A 22093-nucleotide genomic window follows, 5' to 3' on the forward strand; every position below is an offset into this window, starting at 1 on the left:
TGTCAACTGTGTAGGAATGTTTTATTTATCATTTTGTCACTGACATATGCAGTTGCACTCTGATCAAAGAACATAGCCTGTGTGATACTGATTCTTTACAAGTTTTTGCAACTGGCTTTATGACCTAGTGCATGAACAATTGTGATAAATGTTCTATAATTGTATAAGAAAAAGGTACAGTGTCTCTTTTTGTCTATATCCACTAGGCCAAGATTTTTATATTGTTTGAGTCTTTTTTATATCTATCTATCTATCTATCTATCTATCTATCTATCTATCTATCTATCTATCATCTGTTTGTCTGTCTTTCCATCCATCCATCCATCATCTGTCTCTGTCTATCTCTATCTCTATCTCTATCTCTATCTCTATCTCAGTCTCTACCTATCATCTCTATCTATCTGTATGGTGACATGTCTCTCAGCAGCCCTTCTCTTCCTCCCATCACCTGGTATCACCCCACAGATGACATGTAAGTATATTTCTGAGGCCCAATCATGGACACAGTGACCATTCCCCAGGAGGCTCTCCAAGATCAGTGACTACAAAGAGAAGCTTGACAGAGGGGCATTGCCTCCCTCTCATGCCAGTCACAGCCACTCCTCTGCTACGGTTCAGTCCATGTACCTAGTATACTTATCAGCATCTCTGAGGGTGCATTTGCACCTTTTGGTCTTTTTAAAACAGAATCTCATTTCAGAAAACATGCTGAACTGAGAAGTGGAAAGAAATGCAACAGATAAGTGAATCACAATTTGCGGGCTCAAGAAAGCAATCTTTCTTTCACGGAGGCAAAATTATTCTGGTTCAACATTCTAATGACCAGCCTGGCTCCCTCTCCGTGCAGTTCTTCCCCAAGCACAGTCACAGCTGCTTGACCCACATGTGGCTTGAGATCAATCCAGCTGATTGACTTCTGGAGGCTTAGATCTTAAAAAGCATCAGTGCCCCCACTGTTGGGCTCAAGGCTGACCCTTGGCCTTTGGGTCTGTACTTTTCCTATGAGAAAATCCCTCCTTGAGTGTTCCATGGGGAGAATCTTACTTTCTTTGATTCTCTCTCTCTCTCTCTCTCTCTCTCTCTCTCTCTCCTCTCTCTCTCTCTCCCCCCTCTTGGCCTCTGAACCTCTGAGCCTCAGCCTTATTGGCATAGCTTGTTATCGGCCTGCAGAGCCTTGCTACTGGCTGCCTTACCTCACCTACACAGCCTGACAGCCCAGATCACTAGGTATGAGAGGCCCTCTCCTAGATCAGGAAGGCGATCGCTTCTTGGATGCTTGACCCTCCTTCCTGCTGACTCCCGGACTATGTGAGGCTTTGATCCAGGGCCTGCAGCACCCACCTACTTGCCCTTCCTCTCTTTACCTGTGTTAGTGTCTGTATTTACTCTGCTAACAAATCTTACTGACGTTGATTTTCTAGATTCTGGACCCTTCTGAACCAATCTGCCTACTTGCCAACCAAACTCTAACTATATATTCAGGTGGAGGTTGGAGGGAAGAAATCACTGTTGAATTCTTAAACCCAATCCCCAGCTCATCGCCATACTCATAATGTCAAAACATAGAAGCCCCTAGCAAATACAGCACATCCTAACTTACAGTGTTCACTCTCTTATAACAAATATTATATGTACATATATTTATTTGATTACATACATATATTAATATCTTTCCTCTACATTTAAATTATAAGCTCCTTAAAGGCAAATGTATAGTTAACACAGTCCCTTAAATGAAACAGTTGCTCAGAGAGGTCTCATAATTGAATTTAGTCCAGTTAAGAGATTAATTTCTGTACTTGTTTTCCTTAGTGTAATTTGTCAGTTTAGTGTCCAGTTTATTCTTTCCACAATTATTTGCTGAAGACCTACTATGTTCTGAGCAGTCTTCTAGACTATAAAAGTATTACTCTATCAAAGTAAATAGAGCACATTTCCTCGTAGAGATTATGTTGCAGTGGGGGAGTTAGACAGTAAATTTAAAAATATGAATATAATGTGGGAAAAGGTGCTATAAAAAAAAGTGAGGCAAATAAAGATGAAAGAAGTGTTTCTATGGAGTCTGGTATATTTTGCCTCTTAGAGAAAAAGCTTCTGGAAGTCTCTGTTTTTGTTTGTTTTTGCATTTAGTTTGAGGTTTATGAACAAAATATGCCAAGCATGGGGGCTTTAGGCCTTTAATACTTTTTGCAAATGTAATAAAAGATACACCAAACTTTTAAAAATCCCCTACTTCTTTGTTCTTTTTTTCGCTTTACTTTTTAAATGTGGGGGGTAAAACAAAATAAACAGACTGTGATCAATATAGTAGATGTGCAAATTAGTTTTCTTTCTAAACGCCTTATGGCTTGAACATTTTCAAGAGCACCTTTTACTGAACGGAACGGACAGGATCACCCATAATCCTTTTTGGTTTCAACCGCAGTGTCTGGAAACATTAGCAGACCCTGTTCACTAATTAGTTTTCCCAAATTCAAACCCCACCACCCTGATGCTTAACAAGCTGACGTCCCCCAAACCCGTGGTCCGTGGTGGCGCCCCCCCCCCACCCCGAAATATCACCGGAAATAGAGAGGCTTCTTGGAGTTACCTTGTGCGTTAACTTGAGGCAGGCACTAGGACCGCCCAGACGCCCATAGGCAGCGCTTCACAGCCTGTCAGCGGGACTGAGCCGCCTTTGCTGTTATACAAGAGAGCAAGCAGCAGCTGTAGCAGCTCAGCATCCTCCCCCCTTACTGCCGATTGGAAGGTATTTACTTGCTATTTACCGTTCAGATTTTGTACACAGTCAATGTGCTTTTAGCTGTCACTTAATCTGATGCTCTGGAATGCTGTCCAGTACTTCTTGGGTTACTATATTATTTTATGTTAATTTCCACAGCTGATGGAAGCAACAGTGCCATAAAGAAATGGGCTAGATACTCCCAGAGGCTGAAATCTGGAGGCATTTAGAGGTGTAAGTACATGGGTCCCAGATCTCTAACGCGCTGGCCCTGTTAGTTTTGTGTCTCTTGACCTTCTTCTTCCTCACTGAAAGAGCCAATGTAAGATGCCATTTGCATATTTCATTCATGAAGGAAAAGCGCTAAGACGATGACAGCAACCACTAATGATGGGCCTGAAACTCCACTTTGGAGTGGCTGTGGGTTTGCAAGAGGAGAAGCTGTATTTGCAGCAGAGTTTTGCTGGGAAGAGATTTTGCTCAGGGCTGCAGACTGCTTGCTTGCTTGCTTGCTTTTTGTTTTCTGTTTCCAAAGCTCAAAGATTGTCCTTTCTAATCAGTGCTGCAGTGCATTGTAGGAATCTTTTTATGCTTTCCATATTTCTGCATTCCGAATACTCTTATCATAAATGTGGGCTGCCAGAAAGCTGTAAAAGCATTGTGTCCCTCTCAGCGTAAAGCCACTGAAGAAAAATCTAGTTTGCTTTCTCTTGGCCATACTACACTCAATACTACAATTAGTAGATTACACACAGAAACAATTAATAATCTAAGATCTCCTTTCCTGTTTAACAATAAATCTGGTTATGGGTGATAAGGGAGTAGTTTGCTAGTAGAAAACCCAAATGAAGATGACTCTATGGAGAAAATCAGACATTCTTCCTAAGTATTTTACAAATCAATTGAAATGCTTTTTTAGGGCCTTGATGCCAATTCCATGTATTAAATGCCTTTGAAAACTTTAAAGCTTTTCAAATTGTTAGGTTAGATTATTACCTTAGAAAGTAGATCAAATTTAGGTATCCTGTACAAAATGTAATAGGTAAGCATATTTACAAATGAATAAAATGTTGATTCACATTTACGGTCAATTTATAGGAAAGTTTAAGATAAATAGTGCCATTAATTTATTTCAGGAAAGAAAATATCAAACTAAGACTTAGAGCAAGTTATCAATATTGAAAATGTGACTTTAATGAAAAACATTATGAAAATAATTTTTAAAATACTTTTTATGGTTCAAAAATGATACATTTTAAGTACATTATATTTGATACATTGATTTATTCTAAATGAAATTTCAAATTGTTTAAGTATTAAACTTTGGAAAATATACCTATAATTCTAAAACTCTTTATTTTCAGAAGAAAGAGGTCACTGGAGATGAGAGAGGGAGGAAGGGTTAGTCTTACTTTATTGTTTTATACTTTTAATATTTTAAACATTCTGATTGAATATTAACTATGTAAATATGCTACTTATATTTTCAAATATGTAACAAAATCACAAATGACTGTAACAATTAATTTGCAACATCTCTAAATATAAATGACATAAGTATATAAAAATATATTAAGATTGCTATATATCTTAAGCAAGGAAAATCTTTTTTGAAGATAATGCCTTGCTTCTGGAGGAGATTAGGGAAATCAGATGGGGGTAGTAATATTAATAGACTTTCAATATTTTGTAAAGCAAAAGTAATTTTCTACATTTATTTTTAGTTGGTATAACAACATATTACAACTCCATGAACTTTGTGTTAACAAAGTTTCTCCCTCTATTTCTTTTAACAATTTTTTTTTTTATATTCCAAATCTGGAAAGATGACTCAATTCTTCAAATTAATACTTAGTTTGGAAAATTATTGCCCAACATATGATTTGCAGCTTTAGATTTCAGTTTTATGTCATACTCCTTACACATGTCTCATCATAAATAATTTTAAAATAGCTTCATTATACATTGAGTCTAGAGATTCATTGAATTCGATAATGATGGGGGGAAAAAAAACTCCCGAGAACATAGATCATATTTAGAATTTGATATTCTCAGAATATGAACTTTCTTCCTGAATTTAAGTTCTAAAATTAATGGCTAGAACTAATTGACCAAAGACAATGGGAAGACTGCACAGCAGTTAGTCTGGGGTTGCTGGCAAACAAGGGGCTTAAGCTGAGACTAAAATGCAAAAGCTAAAACTAATTTGTTCAAGCGTGAGAGTAGTGATTATCTGGTGATTTGAATCCCTGAGGATAATCCCCTTAGACCTTCAAAAATCCTGCTGCCCAGGAGGTTCAGGGGGAATATCATTATTATGTGGATTTAACGGATAATAGTAAGGTATATATTTCTAAAACATTAATGTTAACATACATATTTTTATTTAAAAAGAGGTTCAGCAAATAGCCAATCTGGTCACGTGGGTTTCACCCTCAGCAGTTATTCTTTTTCCTAGAGAATAAGGTATTTCACATGAGTAAGATGCTTAGTAAGACATTTAAGAAGGAGATGGGAAAAGATAGTTTTTACATTCGTAAGTCACGTGGAAGGATCTAATGTGAAGGGAGAAGAGGAGCATCAGCAAAACTTGTGCTGGTGCTCAGTTTACTTTTATTTTTGTTTTTTGAGCACCTCTGTTTTGGGTAAAAAAAGATGTCTCCTAGTAGAAGCCCCAGAAAATGCAGTGAGTCAGCTGCACTTTCATGGTAAGCCTGTGGGAAGCACTTAGTGTTTGTTGGAGGGATAAAGAAACAAATGTAAAGAAATGACAAATAATCATTGATATGTCCTGAAACAATGCTAACATGAGTTTTTAAAAACGTGTTGGCTGCATATACAAGCCACGATAAATAGGAATTGTATCTAAGGAGAATTTCTTTGGAATCTAATTATGATTTTCTTTTGTTAGATAAAAGACTAAAAAGGAAGGGAAAGAGAGCACATTAGTGGTACGCCGTGTCCACATCAATTATAGTTGTGTGAACCAGGAGGGATAAATTATGTGTTTTCTTTTTTTAAAGTTTGGCAAAAGGGGAAAACTATTATTCATATAGTTTTGGGAAGAAGGTTTTCTAGAAAGTAGCAATATTGTTTCCAGAAATTGATTTTCCTTATTAAGAAGTAAGTTTCTAGGTACAGCAGAAAGCTTTTAAATATATGAGATTCAGACTTTGAGTATAAAAGGCCAATGAACAATATGAAATGTGTGCCATGCATTATTGATAAGCAAATTTATCTAAAACATTGTTTTAATTGTCGCTCCTGGTTCACATAACTATAATATAACTGATGTGAACATGAAGCACAGCTAATATACTCTTATTCCCTTCCACTTATGCCTTTTATTGAAGGGGGAAGAAGTTAAAACTTTAAGGGAACTGTTGATAAATATTAATCATGACTCCATAGATATTTAGGTTGCAAATAAGCTTTGCTATTCCCCAAAATATAGTGTAATAATTATAGTCTGTGCTTTGGAATCAGTGTAAAATTTTATGGACATAACATTTAATAGTTTGGGTTATCTTTCTTTAATAAATATTTAACAATTCCTCACCGTGTGCCAGGGATGGAAGTTAGTAAACAAGATATGTCCCACCTCTAATGGTCGCCATGATTTTGTGAAGGGAAATAGGCAAAAAACAACTATTATAGACCAAATTCTTTAAAAATTATCACTTAACTTACTACAGATTAAATGAGCCAGAATATGTCTGATAGGTACTAACTTGAAAATTATAAGAGAGTGCTATGATAGAGAGTGATTTGGTGACTTTTTTGGTGATTTTTTTGTGTGTGTATGCATACGTGAAAAAGTGACATGTCATCAGAAATCTGAGTACAAGAGGCAGCTAAGTAGTGAGTGGCAGTGTGCTGTGATAGAAAGAGGGCAGGCTTTTGTGCTAATGTGCTGCAATTTAAATCCATCCTATGTCATTCCTAAACCTTGAAATCTTGAGAATTTTATTCCACTGATAAATCTTTACAGAGTTTTGAGAATAATGAGCTTTCTTTACAGAGATTTTTAAAAAATAAGATAAAACGTTGAGCATCCCATGACCATATCTCGAGTGCCCATGGCCATAATGACTTATAAAGTGTTGCCTCAACTTTATGAATTTACTCCTTTGAGCAGTAGTCAAATAAACAACTATTGACCTGTTTTATCACTCCTGTGCCCCTTTCCTTAAATGCTTTTGGTGATTCTATATCACACATGTTGAGGGACAAAAGGCAGCCACTCTGACAGACAGCAGAAAGAGAGAGCATTGTTCCTGAATCTTCTAAAGACCAAGTCTCAATTAGGAGCTTTGTTAGATGCAGTCATGGTAGATTTTTGATTGTCTCCTTAGAACCCATCAACATGATGGTGGATGGGGATTAATTAAGGTGTTCCTCCCAGGAACTGCTGGACTGAGATGACCACCTCCAAGGTAGTTAGACACATGTACCCTGGCAGGGCTACTTACTGGGCTTGGTCTGTCAAACACAACTTCTTGAAATGTTCAGTGAGATGAACGTGGTACTTCATCGTGCACAGCACAAGGTTCAGGCTCAAGTTCAAGAAGCAAGTTCATTGATGAAGAAGGTAGTTCATTGATACTTGTAGTGACTCACATCTAAACACTTCTGGAGTTTTGTCGTCTCATCAGTGAGCAGCCATAAAATATATGGCTGCCCACAAACAACCACGTGTAGTCCATATATTTAAAAAAAAATTTAAGTGGAAAATTTGCTATGGGTTGCCTTTTAAATATTTCCCCCCTATTGATCTTGACAATACAATAATCAAAGTGGCAAAATTATTCAACAATGTTTTCCCCAGTCATTTCAAAGGAAAATATTAATCCGGGATTATCAGCTAAATGTACTTGGAGCTACTTCATCAGATAGAATCCAAAATAGAAAGCTACACTAAAACAAAAGCATGAAAGACACTGGCATTGAAAAGAGGCCTCGTTGTTATTGTTGGTCGTGGTGGTGGTGGTGGAAAGTCCCTGGTAGGTCTAGATTTGATTTGGCCAAGTTCCTGACCTTGTAGGAGAAGAAGAGGTGGCCACAGACAAACTGTCAAACTTAGACTAAAAGCTCTCCTTGTACAAGACCAGGAAAGAGCAAAGGCCTTTGCTGAGGTGATATAAGCAGTGGAGAGGGTCAGGTAAGGAAGTAAAATTTAAGTTCATGAGACTTAGTGCTGCTAGTATTTAAATATATCTACAGCTCTGTCACGCCACATGTGTCCTGGGAAATGTAACTTGATCTATTTAGGTCTCAGGGTCTTTATTGCAATGTATTGAACTTTAGTAATAAATTATCACTACATGGGAAATAAATGCAATACATTACTATCTAACAGTGAGATAATTACTAAATTAAAGTTGGAGTAGCAATAATCATAGTAGGTAAATAGATTTTAAAGCAGAAAGCAGAATTAGGATTTAAAAGGGTTGTTAAATAATGATTAAACATACAATTCACAAGAAAGGTGTATCTATCCCAAAACTGTAAGTACCTAATAACATAACCTAAAATAGTATAAACATACATAAAGCAAAGAGAAATTGACAAATCCACAATCACAGTGGGAGACTTCCCAAACTTCTTTCAGAAACTGGGCAAAAATAATAAATAAGGACAGAGGATTTGAACTATGCAATTTATAATCTCAGTCTAATGGTTTTATATGAAACCTGCAACCAATAAAATTATTCTTTTTAAGCATATATAAACATTCTTTTTTTTTTTTTTTTTTTTTTTNGGCTGCTCAGCTCGGGCTGACTCGAACCGCTGTTGCTCAGAGCTCAAACTCTTGAGCGAGCTCTTAACCAACTGAGCCACTCAGCCGGCCCTAAACATTCTTTTTATGTATAAAAATTTACTAACAAAATACAAAGCATGCCTCAACAAATGACAAAGATCACTACCATACAGTTAATATTATTTAATCAGAAATGTATGCAGTTCAAATTAGCTATATACAATACAAAAGGTAATATAATCCAGACTTGAACATTTAAAAAATAGTATCTCATCTTAAAAAGAGTTATTAAATCTCATTTGATCCTATTAATAACTTCACTTTTATATGTGCATCTCATGGGATTATTTCTAACAAGGCATGTTTTTTACCTTTTACCCCAGGGTACTGTGTAAGGGGTTAGATAAAACAACCCGATTTCTGAACTGAGGACTCTTGAAATTTTCCCATTTAATCACATCTTCATGATAACCAAATAAATAATTGATTTTTGATAAATCTGTGATTCTGATTCTGAAGCCAAATTTCTATTGGGCCTACTCTCATAATCACTATTATGCCCTGTGGATAAATCTCATTTTCAAGGTTAGAATTAACTCATAACTGGATTTAAGATGGTCTATATTGCAGTATCCTATATTTTCTTAGTACAGAAAATATTTCAATCACTGTATAAAATAAGCACCAAAAGAATTCATTATTGATGGATTGCCAAAATGGTTGATCTATAGCATGAATATTGTGAGTGTTACTACACTTTTATCTAAGTTGGTTTAATTATTATCTTGCCTTTCTGTCTTATAAACTGTTTTTTAAAAACCTTAGAATAAAGAACTATTTATGATCCTTAACAGACCATTCCACTGCCCTTCTTTGTAAAATTTTTAGTTATTTACAATTTTCCATTTGTATAAATTCAAACTAGATCAAAATTCTATTTCAGAACAATGGTGACTTTGCTCTCAGTCTGAAAAGGGTGGGGAGATTTAATATCCAAGTATTGTATATGCTCTCTGACAAAGAATGACCCTATATTATGCCTTGACAAAAAAAAAAAAAGAACTCTAGAAAAGATATAAATCTTGTATCTTTCTCTCTGTGTGTCAAAAGTTATCTATCTGAAGAACAAATGGCTCAATTAAAGACCAATAGCTCCTGGCAAAGTGATCATTTAAAAGGTGCTTTTTCATTTTGAATGGATGCCTTTAGTTGTTTATATTCCAAGTCTGTTTGGGTTCTTTTCAGAATCTTCAAGTTTCTTTCGTTTAGTAATAGTCTATTTCAATAATAAATTTAATTTGCTCAAATTTTTTAGATTTAGAATACTGACAGTGAGTTTGGAAGGGACTTTTGAAATCTTGGTCCAACACCCACAGTTTAGAGATGACGATTCTGAAATTCGAAGTGGTCAGGTCATGATGTGACACACGTGGAAGGAGAAACCATGTCTTATGATGTTCAACCTGGCCTGATTGTATCAGCAGATAGTTTGTTAAAGTACAATTTCAAAATGTTCTCTCCGGCAAATATCAAATGGGCATGTGTAAAATATTTTCTTTAATTCCTTATTTAATGAAGGGTATCAGTACGTAATGACCAGTTTGAAAAGTATTTAAGAAACTAGGTATATAGTGAAAATTTTTTTAAAAATTAAAAAAGAAAGTGTTAGAATAAGATTGTGGAATTAAAAAAAGTTAATCTTTGTGGTTATCTGTTCCAGCAGACAAAAATTATTTGCATTTCTATGGGACAAAAGCCTACAAGGTAACAAGTATCTTCACTAAATCTGAGATTTCTAATAAATAGCAAGATGAATTAAGTTCCTTCCCGTAAACAATCTTTCGGTAGCCTTTGTTCCCATATGTTATTAAAAGTACTTTCTGCCCATTTTTTTTGGCCTCATTTCCATGGTTTAGATCAGGGGTTGACAACCAAACCTGTGCACCAAATCCAGTTCATCACTTGTTTTGTAAATGAAGTCTTATTGGAGCACTGGTTTGATCTGATTATTTCCATAGGTTCACCAAAAGTGTTAATTAACCAAGGCCTCATGGAGTTCACTCTGCAAATCTAGGGCTATACAATATCAAGTAACCACTAAGGTGACAAAATGTACTTTGAGAATTTTTATAAGGAATCTTGAGTTGAACTTTTAAAATTCTCTTTTAGTATCTCTTCTATCCTAAGGCTAGGAAGCCAACCCCAAACACTCTCTCCATTAGCTTTCACCTGCAGCTCCTATAATTTAGGTGAAATCTTCTCTTTCAGAGCTTCCTTATATTTATTTGCTAAGGTCCCTAGCCTGCTGGAAGTAACCTCTTTAGTAGCCAGGAGACTAGGGCTTTGGAAACAGGTACTAGATCACCTTGTGAGAAAAGCTTTGTGGGCCTCCAACCCAACATATGTTACTTAATGAGGAGCTGCCATACTTGATTAAATAAAAATCCTTCTGAAATATGACACTTAAAACATAGACTTGGTTACAACATTGATCTGTGCATTTGAATCCTGATAAAATGAGGACAGTTTCTTATTGATTCTATGCAAATAACCTATTGCCATGGAAAGTAAAAAAGACTCAATAAAAACAGTTGCTTCCAAATTTTGAGTGGGTCAGTGAGACTCAGATACCATTTAGAACATTTAATTTCAGTTTACAAAAGCATAATCTTCTAAGATTAGAATTAGAGACAGATTAAAAAATAGAAGGGGTTTTCTTTTTATATTTATTAAAGATAGAAAGTTAAAATAATGTCAACCATATTTTAGACACATAACCACAATTAAATATTTCTCATGAGCTCGAGTCCTGGTGAATAATCCTTGTTGCCATGGAGCTGGGGCTAGGAGCCTGCTTTCCTGTGTTATGTCTGGTTCTGGACTAAAAGAGTTCAAGGAATCCTGACTCTTTCCACGAGTAGAGCCTGAAAGTAGAGCCTGTCTAAGCTATGTGGGTTTGGAGGCCATCCTTAGGGGTTTATTTTTTGAAGAGCACTTGGAACTGTCCTTTTTAAGAGGTTCTGGGACTGTCCTTCTATGTTAAAGACACCAATTCTAGCCTATCATTTACAGCAGAGCCTTCAGGCAGGCATCAAGAAACAGAGAGCTGCCTGATGATACTGATTGGCTGTGGTTAATTTACGACAATAACCAATGGTGTCAGAACAGAGGAGAGTAAAATTCTCTAATAGGTTCTCATAATGGCTTGACCAATGTTTTTCCTGTGGGTAAGAACGTATTATGGCAGACACTGAAGAATCTCCAGGGTCTTCCCTGAAAAGCATCTAATTTCTGAAATGTTTATATTAATTATGTTTTACTTATACAAATTAGCCTAAGGAAGTCTGAGCCTCTCTTCTAATTTTATAATTCTTTCCATGCAGCTCTTCCAATAATATTAAACTAATTAGTAATTATGAAGCTGCCAAACCAACCTGATCATTTCTAGAATCTTCTTTTTTTTAACTTTAAAAAACAAAAAATAATAAATCTTTGTGATTTCTCAGGTGCTGTCAGAAATCTCAAAAATAATTATTTTATGAGTGGATTTTAGAAACTATTGGGAATGACCTCCAAAACTGCTAAAGTCTAAGTTTGAAATGACTCTCCAGCAAATATAAAATGAACACATGTAAACAATTTCATATAACTTATTAATTAATAAGGGAACCAGATGTTATAATAGCTTCAGAGAAAATAAGAGAGAATATGAGACATTATGTACATATAGGCAATTTATCACGGACATGTTACAATAAAACTGAGTCAAATTTTAAAACTCAATAATATCCAACAGACCATAAATCTTTGAAGTTGCTTGTTCACTGAGCAAAAATTATTTGCATAGCTACTGCACAAAATTCTACAAATTAACAGCTAATTTTACTAAGTCTGGGAATTTTAATAACAAAAAGTGAGACAAACTAAATAGTACATTCCTCTGGACCTGCGTCATCCAATAAGGTAGGCATTAACTATTTAAATATGACTATTAGAATTTAAACCCAAATTAATTAAAATTAAATATAATAAAACATTTAGTCCCTCAGTTGCACTATCCACTTTTTACATGCTCAATGGCTATCCTGGCCTAGATGCTACCATATTGGGCAGCAGTTTCTTCTTCACAGAAAGTTCTTTGGGACAGCGCTGTTGCCAACCTAGACAATCCTCAGGTGGCCTTGACCCTGTATGATATTAAAAGGATGTGTTGCCCACCTTTTTGCTTTATTTTCATGTTTCAGCGAATTTTTCTGACACTTTTAATTGTGATAGAATTTATAACCATCTAAAAGTAAAATTAGATAGTAAATGCCTATCTCAACAGACTTAATATATATCGTGATTATGCCAAAATGGGATAGTTATGTGAGTAAACAAAAGATACATGATGTAGTTTGGTAGTAGCATAACAAAAAAGCTTTAGAGCAATGCCCACTTATTTAAAAATATAAAACTACTGGGGTATATTATGTATTATTTGGTTTCCTCAAGGTGTTTTTCAATCAATTCTAACAAAACCATAGAAATTGGGATATGGTGAATGGTTCTGGTAAACCAGTGCGGGTCAAAACACACAGGATGTGAGTCAGGGCAACCACAGTATCTAAGGAAATTTGTGTAGCCTTTTGCTTAACATATAATTTTATTTCTTTGTGCTCAATTATGATAAAATGGAATTATACTTATTGCTGCAAAAGTAACATCTATGTTAAACAGAACCTAGGTTTTATAATAACATTCAATAGTGCAGTAAGAAAATAGAACATTATCTAATAGAATGCTATTTAAAAATTGTGGAAATTACCTTTATAAGAGAGAGCTACTTTACCTTGGATTTCTCATTAACAAAATGAAGGCATTAGTTCCCTGAATTTCATTAAATTTTTATTATTTATTAAACAAATAGTTCTTAGGTGCCTCTTATTCAAACAAAAGAGAAACAGTGTTTCCCCATATGGAAACAGAAAATAAACAAATAACATTAATTACAAATGTTGTAAGTTTTATGAAGAAGTACTATGAGAGCATAGGAAGGGAATAGGGATAGGAGCTGGGTGTATATTCAGAAGGATGCTGTCAAGAAAGGCATCTTCAAAAAAGTGACATTTAAATCAGGAGTTGGAGGATGCTTAGGGATTTTCTAGGTGAAGGAGAGTTGTGGAGTGAGTGGGGTAGGAAATTTCATGAAGGAAACGTGTAGAAGGTCCTTGGCCAAGAGAGTAGCATGAGCATTTCAGTTTTTTATGGGATGAAGCTTTACTGACTTGAAAGAACTGTTTTAAGTGTTATTTCCTTTTTTTGTTTGTTTTTGGCAGAAAGAGAAGGAGCATATAGGCACAGATTACTTTCTTATATCAAATTGCCATCAAGGAAACATACATATAAATTGACAAAACCCTAGTGACTAATGTCTCATGCAAAATTGCCAAAAATGTTTCCCTCTGTGGAAGAAAGCTGCCCATGTAGTAGTCACCTTGACCTTCCGCTAAGGTCCAAAATGGAGGAGGTCACCTTCTAATCTCATCATAATTTACTGGTTCACTGTTGACTCTCTGGACTGTCACATGCAAGCCAAGTTTCTTTCTTATAGTTAAGAGTCGAGCTGTGGATAGGTTCATTGACTGTAGGCATACCTGCAGGTGCCTAAGTAATCAGAGAAAGGGTTCCTCTCTTTGCCTCGGAAAAGAACCACAATTTTAATGCTCGAATAATTCAACCTTTATTTATAGTATCAATTATAGATAATCTACATTCAGCTATCTAATGACATTAAATTTGATTGCAGAATTTTAGATTAGCTAATGAATAGATGGATCAAAATTTTATTTTTGAACCTTATCTGGAATGCTCTCTTGGTGTTATCATTCTCCCTTTCTACACACACTTCTCATGATGTATTTATCCCATTATAAATTTGTTGCTGTATTTGACATCCCTGCTAGAATGTGAGCACATAATAATCTCTGTATTTCCAGCATTTAACATAATGCTTGGCCAGAAAAAATGTTCAATACATGTTTATTAGACTGAACAAATGAATACGTTCAGGATCCTAGATTTATGAATATATTAAGGGAAATAAAAACTATCTTAAGTTACCTGGATGAATCTCTTAAGTAAAATTTTTCATTTTATATGAAAGTCACTTAATAATATCTAAGTTATTTGAATAAATAATATTGATGAGGTGAGAGATTTTCAAAAATGAGAATACCTGGGCTGGCCGAGTGGCGCGATGGTTAAGAACTGGCTTGGGACTCCAGAGGGCCCCGGTTCGGATCCCACATATGAGGGCCTGTGACACTGCCCTCTGCAGCTAAGATGGTGAACGGCAGCTCGACCTGGGGCTGGGCTGCTGTGGGTCGCCAGCAACGGCATAGGCTGCAGTGAGTTGCCATAAGCTACCGTGTGTAGCCAGCAGCCAGCGTGAGTGGCCAGGAGCCGCCGTGAGCGGCCATCCAGAGACCCGCGACTGATCTGCCTCACCTGGGAAGAGCGCAAAGATGGTGCCAATTTGGACCAGTGAAGCAACGTCCTCCACAACTAGACTGAAGAACAAAAAGGACAGCAACTTGTCTGTTTCCCAGTGCTATTCCCCTCCCCCAATTCCCCAATAAAATCTTTAAAAAAAAATGAGAATACCAATATCACCAGTATCAACAATATGTTCAACCTATATTGAACATTTCTTCTGTATGAATCAGCCATAAAAAAAAATGTATCAAACATTATTTTGCCTTTTAGGAATTTATGACAAAGTTCCAAAACAAGAATGCGTGCTTAAAAATGTAGCAACCAAGCAGGAAATGTGTGCTAAATGCCAAGTGAGTACAATAAAAAGTGAGAGATACTAGAGTTGGAAAGGTTAACAGCAAGGGCATTCTAAATCTCAGGTGATATTATAAACCACAAAAGGGGAAAGAACTGTCATGTAATACCAGACTCATTTAACTGTTCTTAGATGACTATTGATTCATAATCTTGTCCTTTTGCCTATTTCTCAGTATTTTATACCTGACTGCCTTTGATGGCATTACTTATATTTTCTGCATAAGAACAACTGGAAAGAAAAGGATGAAATTAGTATTTGTTGATCACTTACCATATCCCCTACCAAAGCAGCATTTTCTTATGATTGATGAACCTACACTGACACATCATAATCACTCAGTCTGTAGTTTACTTTAGGATTTGCTCTCAGTGTTGTACTTTCTATGGATTTGGGCAAATGTATAATGACATGTGTCCATCACTATAGGATATCTTGGTTGCTTCCAAGTTTCAGCAATTATGAATAGGGCTCTTATAAACATTCATGTGTAGGTTTTAGTGTGGACATAGTTTTCAGTTCATTTGAGTAATAACCAAGGAGTGTGATAGCTGGATCGTATGGTTAGAATGTTTAGTTTTGTTAGCCTTTTCACTTTCCTAACAGTTTCTTTGCTAAGAGCAATAAGTTTTAATTTTGATACAGCTCAATTACCTTTTTTTTTAATGGTTTGTGCAAGGCCTGGTAACAAGTTCACGACTAGAGAAAGAATTTATCCCATGGCTGTTATTATTAAAGTTCAATGACTTAATTGACTTCATGTAAGGGAATAATATTGAGGATCTTTGTATAAGGGTGATTTTATCTTATGCTTTTTATTAACTAGCCCTCTGGGTAATGAAATGATTCATAGACACTGTCCTCCTAATTCCTTTGATCTCTAAATAGAAAGGATTATAGAGCCTCATGGTTAGGAAGGAAATGATAAGATATTTTTTTCCATCCAGTGGGTAAACATTTTAGCAATCAGATCATTTTTCTAATGCACATTTCCAGAACCTATTTTCATTATAGACAGCAATGTAGCATAACTCATCTGGATGTTAGAACAGGAAAGGAAATAAAGAACATCTCTTTGATTTTTCATTTATAGGATGCTTGCCTGAATTTCTGCAGCTTAGACGGGGAACATCTCCAGTCAACACATCACTTCCTTTCAAGTAGAACCATGCCCGTGGGCAGAGTAAGAGCTTTCTAATCAGGCAGAGCTAAACGGGGTTAGCCACATGAGCAAATCACTTAACTCTCCTGAGCCACAGTTTCCCTTCATCGTGTAAATATTAGGATATTGATGCAAGAATACAGTAGGTTCTCTCTAAATGGTAATTTTTAAAATTGAGTGGTGATATAAATGATGAAATGGAGAGACAGAGAAATTTTATTTCTGGTGCATTTTTATTAATAGAAGAAAGAGTGCAGAAGAACTCCTCGGGAAAAAAGAGGACGAGATTAAAAACTTGGTCTTTATTTTCAATAAATCCTACCTAAGGTTTTGGTCACAATAATAATTTAATTGTGGACGACTTTCTCAAGAAGCATGTCATGGAAGTGACGAATATTGCATAATATCCTTGGCATACAAAATCAAAGAGCCAAGTGGTATCCCAATTATTTTCAAAGATAAGGCAAAATTAAATGTTATTATTAAGGGAGGGCATATCTCCCTATGGGACCTTTGAAATGTTTGAAAAAGTAATTAATGGTCATAGTTCAAACAATAAGTTTACCCCAAGAAGGTGTTCCTCCATGGCTCTACCCACTCATCAAGTACCCCACACCACTGCTCTCTGAAGCTAATCATTTTATTATCTACTCAGTGTTCATGCAATACAGACAAATATGAATATATAGTCTCTTGTCCCTTTTTTGTTACAGGAAAGTTAGTATACTACATACACTGTTGCATATCCAGCTTATAAATATATGTATATGTGTGTGTGTGTGTGTGTGTGTGTGTGTGTGTGTGTGTGTGTGTGTATGGAAAGCCTGATGGATTAGCGTGTCACCCTACAGAGTGACTGCTAAGCTTCTATATAGTAGTCCAACCTTGTTGAATTTGCTGCTGAAGCAGAAACCCTGCAAGGCCTTTTGCTAAATAAAGAGTGACCCACCTCTCAGTCTTGATGGCTTGGTTCTCCGCTTGCCTAGAGGCAGAAAGTGGCAGTAGGTAAGAACTCAAGGCCCCAGCGATTTTTGAAGACATGTCTTAGAGTATTAACTACTCAGAAAAACCAGCTCTGGGAATTCTGACATTCTTCCTTCTGGCAAAATAAGTCTTGGGTTGGTTTTAGCCTGAAGGCTTGTGCTACAAATAAAGGTATGTTTCAGCATAAAAGTTAATGCAGCTTTTCACTGAAAAGTGCATGTTTTCATGTGTAAAACTTGAAAGGGAAAAGGAATCTAAAACAGTCTTATTTTCTGATTAGGGCAAATGACTGAGAGGAAGTTTCCTAAGGCAATTCCTTGCAAAGGTGACTTCATTGTAACCTCAGAGGAAGCTGTAAGGAAGCATGATCCGCCAAGAACACTTGTACATATGAAAGGGCTTTCTCTGAGTCATAATGGTGGGTGGAGCATGGTGTTGAAGTTACTGTCATAAATGCCGTTTATTGTGTAGCTAACATTTCTGGATGCAGTTTCATCTGTCTGAGTTTAGAAACATCCTAGCTTGTTTTTCTTAAAAAAAAAAAACCCAAAAGTACTATATATACAATTATTTGAATTTATAATAGTGGAAGGCAGGAAGAAGGTAGGGTCAGATATACAAATATTTAAAAATATCAGGTCATTTAAATCATCCATAATTTATTTACTAAGGACTCCTTTGCTGTTTCTGCAATAGATTTGCTTTCATTTCTGTGTTTGCTTCTGCTAATAATCAAGTTTATTTGCATGTTTCTGAGTACAAAGCAAGTAATTCTAAAAGCAGGTGCCCTGAAGGCAGCTGAGTGGTAGGTGTAAGCCAACCTGAATATCAGGACCAGGGGTGGTCTCACATCCTGGTTTCCTCTGCAGATGGGGGCCATGGCCCAGGACATCGTCAGTAGGTCTCATCTCCTCCAGAGCGTGCAAGACAACCTTGTAAATTTTGCATCCCTGTCAATTCATATAATGGGGACAACTTTTGACAGGATGTTTAGACCCTGCACTACTTTTGGGATGGGAATTTCAGTAACCTAAGTAGAAACAGAGAGAATAATATTCTTTCCTGAACCTCTACAACATAATCTCAAGCATACAGGGACATCAAATTTGTCCCTGTGTCAACGATGGCACATCTGCCCCTTAATCCTATATCACCATGCGGCATATCATTCCAGTATTGTGCTATGGCTTTTTCTATGCTGTAGTTTTCAACATTTTATGTCCTCTTAACATAAATGAATGAGTGAAGGTATTCTATTTGTTCATCAAATATTTATTGAGTGCCTACTGTGTACCAGATGCTCTTCTAGGGACTAGCGATAAATCCCTGTTATCCTGGAGCTCTGGATAGCACACCAAAAATATGTAAATGCTTCTATAATATGACAGGTGGGAATAATTAAAGCAGAGCAAGGGCTTAGCAAGTGTGGGGTGATTTAGATTGAATGGTGAGGGACGGAAACTCCCACCACGTGGTCCTTAGGCAGAGACCTTAGCTCAGGGTGTGAAGGAGATAACAGATAGCCAATAAAAGAAAGGGCACCTCATGCAGAGGGAATGGTGTGTGGTAAATGCTGTGGTCCTTACATGAGAGTGTGTTTTCTGTGCTCAAGGAAGAGCATGTAGGTAATCATGGCTCAAAAAAAATGAGAGAGCAGAGGATAATAGGAGGTGAGATCAGATACACAACAGAGAGCCAGAGCGGGCAGAACGATGATCTCATTGAATGGTGACCTTTATGCTGAGTGAGAGGGGAGGCCACTGGAGGAGGTGGGGTCAAGGAGAGACATGAGTTGTCAAGTGTTAATTTTTCACTCTGTGGACAAGGGAGCGAGGGTAGAAGCAGGGAGACCAGCTCCAAGGCTGCCATAACAGTCCAGGCAAGAGATAAGAGTGGCTAAAACCAATGGCTAGAGGTGTAACTCTGACGTAATTGATATCTGGGAAACATCTCCTGAGGGAATTTGTGCCAATCAGTGTGTCTGAGCCAGTGCTATTAACCATGGTGCTGCCTCTCCTAAAATAAAATGGTAAACGAATGTTACATTAATAAAAGCATCTTCTAAGAGAAGATAAAAAACTATTTTTTCCTTTAAGATGTGGACTATATTGAGAATACTAGAATTCTAAATCCCAGATCATAGATGGCCCTGTATCTCATCACCCATGACATAAAATTATTAGCTTGTTTGTTTTTATAGGAGGATGGAAAGAAGGTCAGAACCAATGCCACCTGAGAAAGAAGGCTACTTCAAGAGGAGTCATTGGAAGTATTCATTCAGTCAGTCAATTTATGAATATTTGTTGAGATATGGGCATGAGTTGGCCATCATGCTTTGGCCAACACAGACGCAAAGATGGATATTGCAGTCTGTTTGGTGAAATGGTGCAGGATCTATAGCATATAGCAGCGTGACGCACAAGCCACAGGAGACATACGTGCAGAAATATATGGGCGTACAGAGAGGGAGGTATCTCACTGTGTGTGGGAGAGGAGAGTCAGAAGTGGTTGATGTGTGAGATGAAGCTAGAAGGAGATTGCTAAGTGGACAAGGAAGTCCATTGATTAGTTTTTGTCTTTGAGAAGAGTAAAATTAGTAGGTGCTCATAAGAAAAGAAATAGTCCCCAACTGGGGAAAAACTTGAAAGAAGATTATGCCAGTGTTAGATGGCAAGAATATCCTTTGCTTAGGTCCCAGGTATGAGGAAAAACCCTCAATTTAGCAATTGGATGGGATAAAAACCAGTGGTTGACTTTGGTTTCTGGATGGCAAGAGTATTATGAGATATAGCTGCTATTGGGAGAATCCCTGGTAGGTGTAAGCCCTCTGTGATATAATAATTTTTAAAGACCATTTTTGTAGTATTTTCACATGCTTTAATCTATAAACATGTTCCTGAAATTTTGCGAGGAGGTTTAAAATAAATTTGACCTTATTTTATATAGATCAGGGAAGTTTGTAGGTAAAGGAACCTTACATTTCATATTTTTTTATGTAGTTCATACTCTTGGGGGGAGTTCACATTTGCAAGTAAGACATAAGTGACTGGAATAAATTAGACTTGAATGCAAACTTTGTCTCTATCACCCTTCAGCTATCCTTGTTTACTTTGATTAGCCTTTGTTTTGTCATCTGAAAACATGGAGAATAATAATATCTTTCATCCTAGGTGAAAATGAAATTAGTATATGTAAAATGTTTCATAAAACGTCTGACTATATTAAGTGCTTAACGCCTAACAGTGATTATTATTATACTCAATCCCCAATTCATTTTGTGTACACTTGCATAGCAGTTTAGCTTCAAGTAACTTACTCTAAGTTTTATAACATAAACAAAGCTTTATCTAAGAACCCTGGCTTGAAGGACATGAGGAGAATAACTTCCTAATAGCAAAGGGAAACAGTGCAGAGATTTATTTAATGTTTACCTATAATTAAAGTAAAATCAGTCTCTTAATGAGCTGCCTACTTCTTAGGTCTCCATGTCACTGAGAAAGGTACATCTGCTTCAAATTCTCTTGTAACATTCCATCAGGCCAGGCTGAGACGATTTTCACATTTGGCTTTGGTACTCCCAGACCTAGTCACCATTCAGTAGCACCCCTATCCCCACAATCTCAAATCCTCTATAGCCTCAAACTACTCCTGAATTGTCTCCATTTTTACTTATAAAAAGGGACTCCATCCTGTAGAATTTTTTCTCTCCTCTAATGATGATCAAAATGTGCCAGCCCAATGTCTCACTTTCTCTCTTCTTACCTTATAAAAAAATACAAATTGATATAATACTGATTGTTAGTATCTATGGGTTACTCCTCCCAAGTCACATGGTTAAAACTAACAAAGGTTTTTAAATACATAGGTTTTTTTAGGTCTTAAACACACACACATATATATATATATATATATATATATATATATATATATATATATATATATATATATGTAAAAACCTGGGTAAGACCAATCAATGCCATTTTGCCATGGATGTGAATTACAAATTGAGAATGATAGGTAATGGTATTTAACAAATGACCACAGTGGTCTCCCTAACAAGACATGAGTCCATCTGGCCCCCTAAAAAATATTTACAACATTATTAATTATATTCTATGGGAGGATTTAAAAAAAAATCTGAATGATAGTTCTTGGCATTTGTGTGTGTGTGTACACACACACAGAGCCATATTTGAATTCATTAAATTTTTTTTTGCTTGCCACACTTTGCCTACCAAATAATTAAGATATTCCAAAATATGCATGTATTTCTGGGCCACTGTTAGTTATTAGATTGTGAAATTAGAATTCCCAGCTCAAGTATTTTATATTCTCTTTATTAAGACTTTCTCAGTGTTTGAACCTATCCCATTTAAAGTTGTGATAGATTACATCCTCAAAATCATCCGAGTTCACATAAAGGTGAACACATTTCCTGTGAGGATGGCTCTGAAAGGTAATCTTTCAGAGAATTCTCTAGAAAAGTCAGCACAATGGTTGTGGGAATTCAATGTGCTGGGTTCTCTCAAACTTCTCGGCAGTTCTCACCTTTGGGATTCACTGTGGGATATGTCGCAAGTAATTTCTGGTCAGCAAAATACAAAAGTTTCCAAATGAATTGCCTACATTGAA

General features: G+C 36.3%; 1 protein-coding gene across 3 annotated transcripts in view; it reads left to right on the plus strand.

The window, feature by feature from the left end:
- Window positions 1–2645: 2645 nt before the first annotated feature.
- Window positions 2646–22093, plus strand: part of RAB27B (RAB27B, member RAS oncogene family) — a 139476-nt gene continuing 120028 nt past the window's right edge. The window contains exons 1-3 of one of the 3 annotated variants that reach the window (XM_019640730.1): window positions 2646–2749; window positions 2882–2956; window positions 19662–19741. The gene's annotated coding sequence lies outside the window, so the exon portion shown is untranslated. The remainder of the gene's footprint in view (window positions 2750–2881; window positions 2957–19661; window positions 19742–22093) is intronic. The other 2 variants (XM_019640728.1, XM_019640733.1) reach the window with 2 other exon arrangements.

Source organism: Hipposideros armiger, unplaced genomic scaffold (genome assembly GCF_001890085.2).
Source record: "Hipposideros armiger isolate ML-2016 unplaced genomic scaffold, ASM189008v1 scaffold_52, whole genome shotgun sequence".
Classification (NCBI taxonomy): Eukaryota; Metazoa; Chordata; class Mammalia; order Chiroptera; family Hipposideridae; genus Hipposideros; species Hipposideros armiger.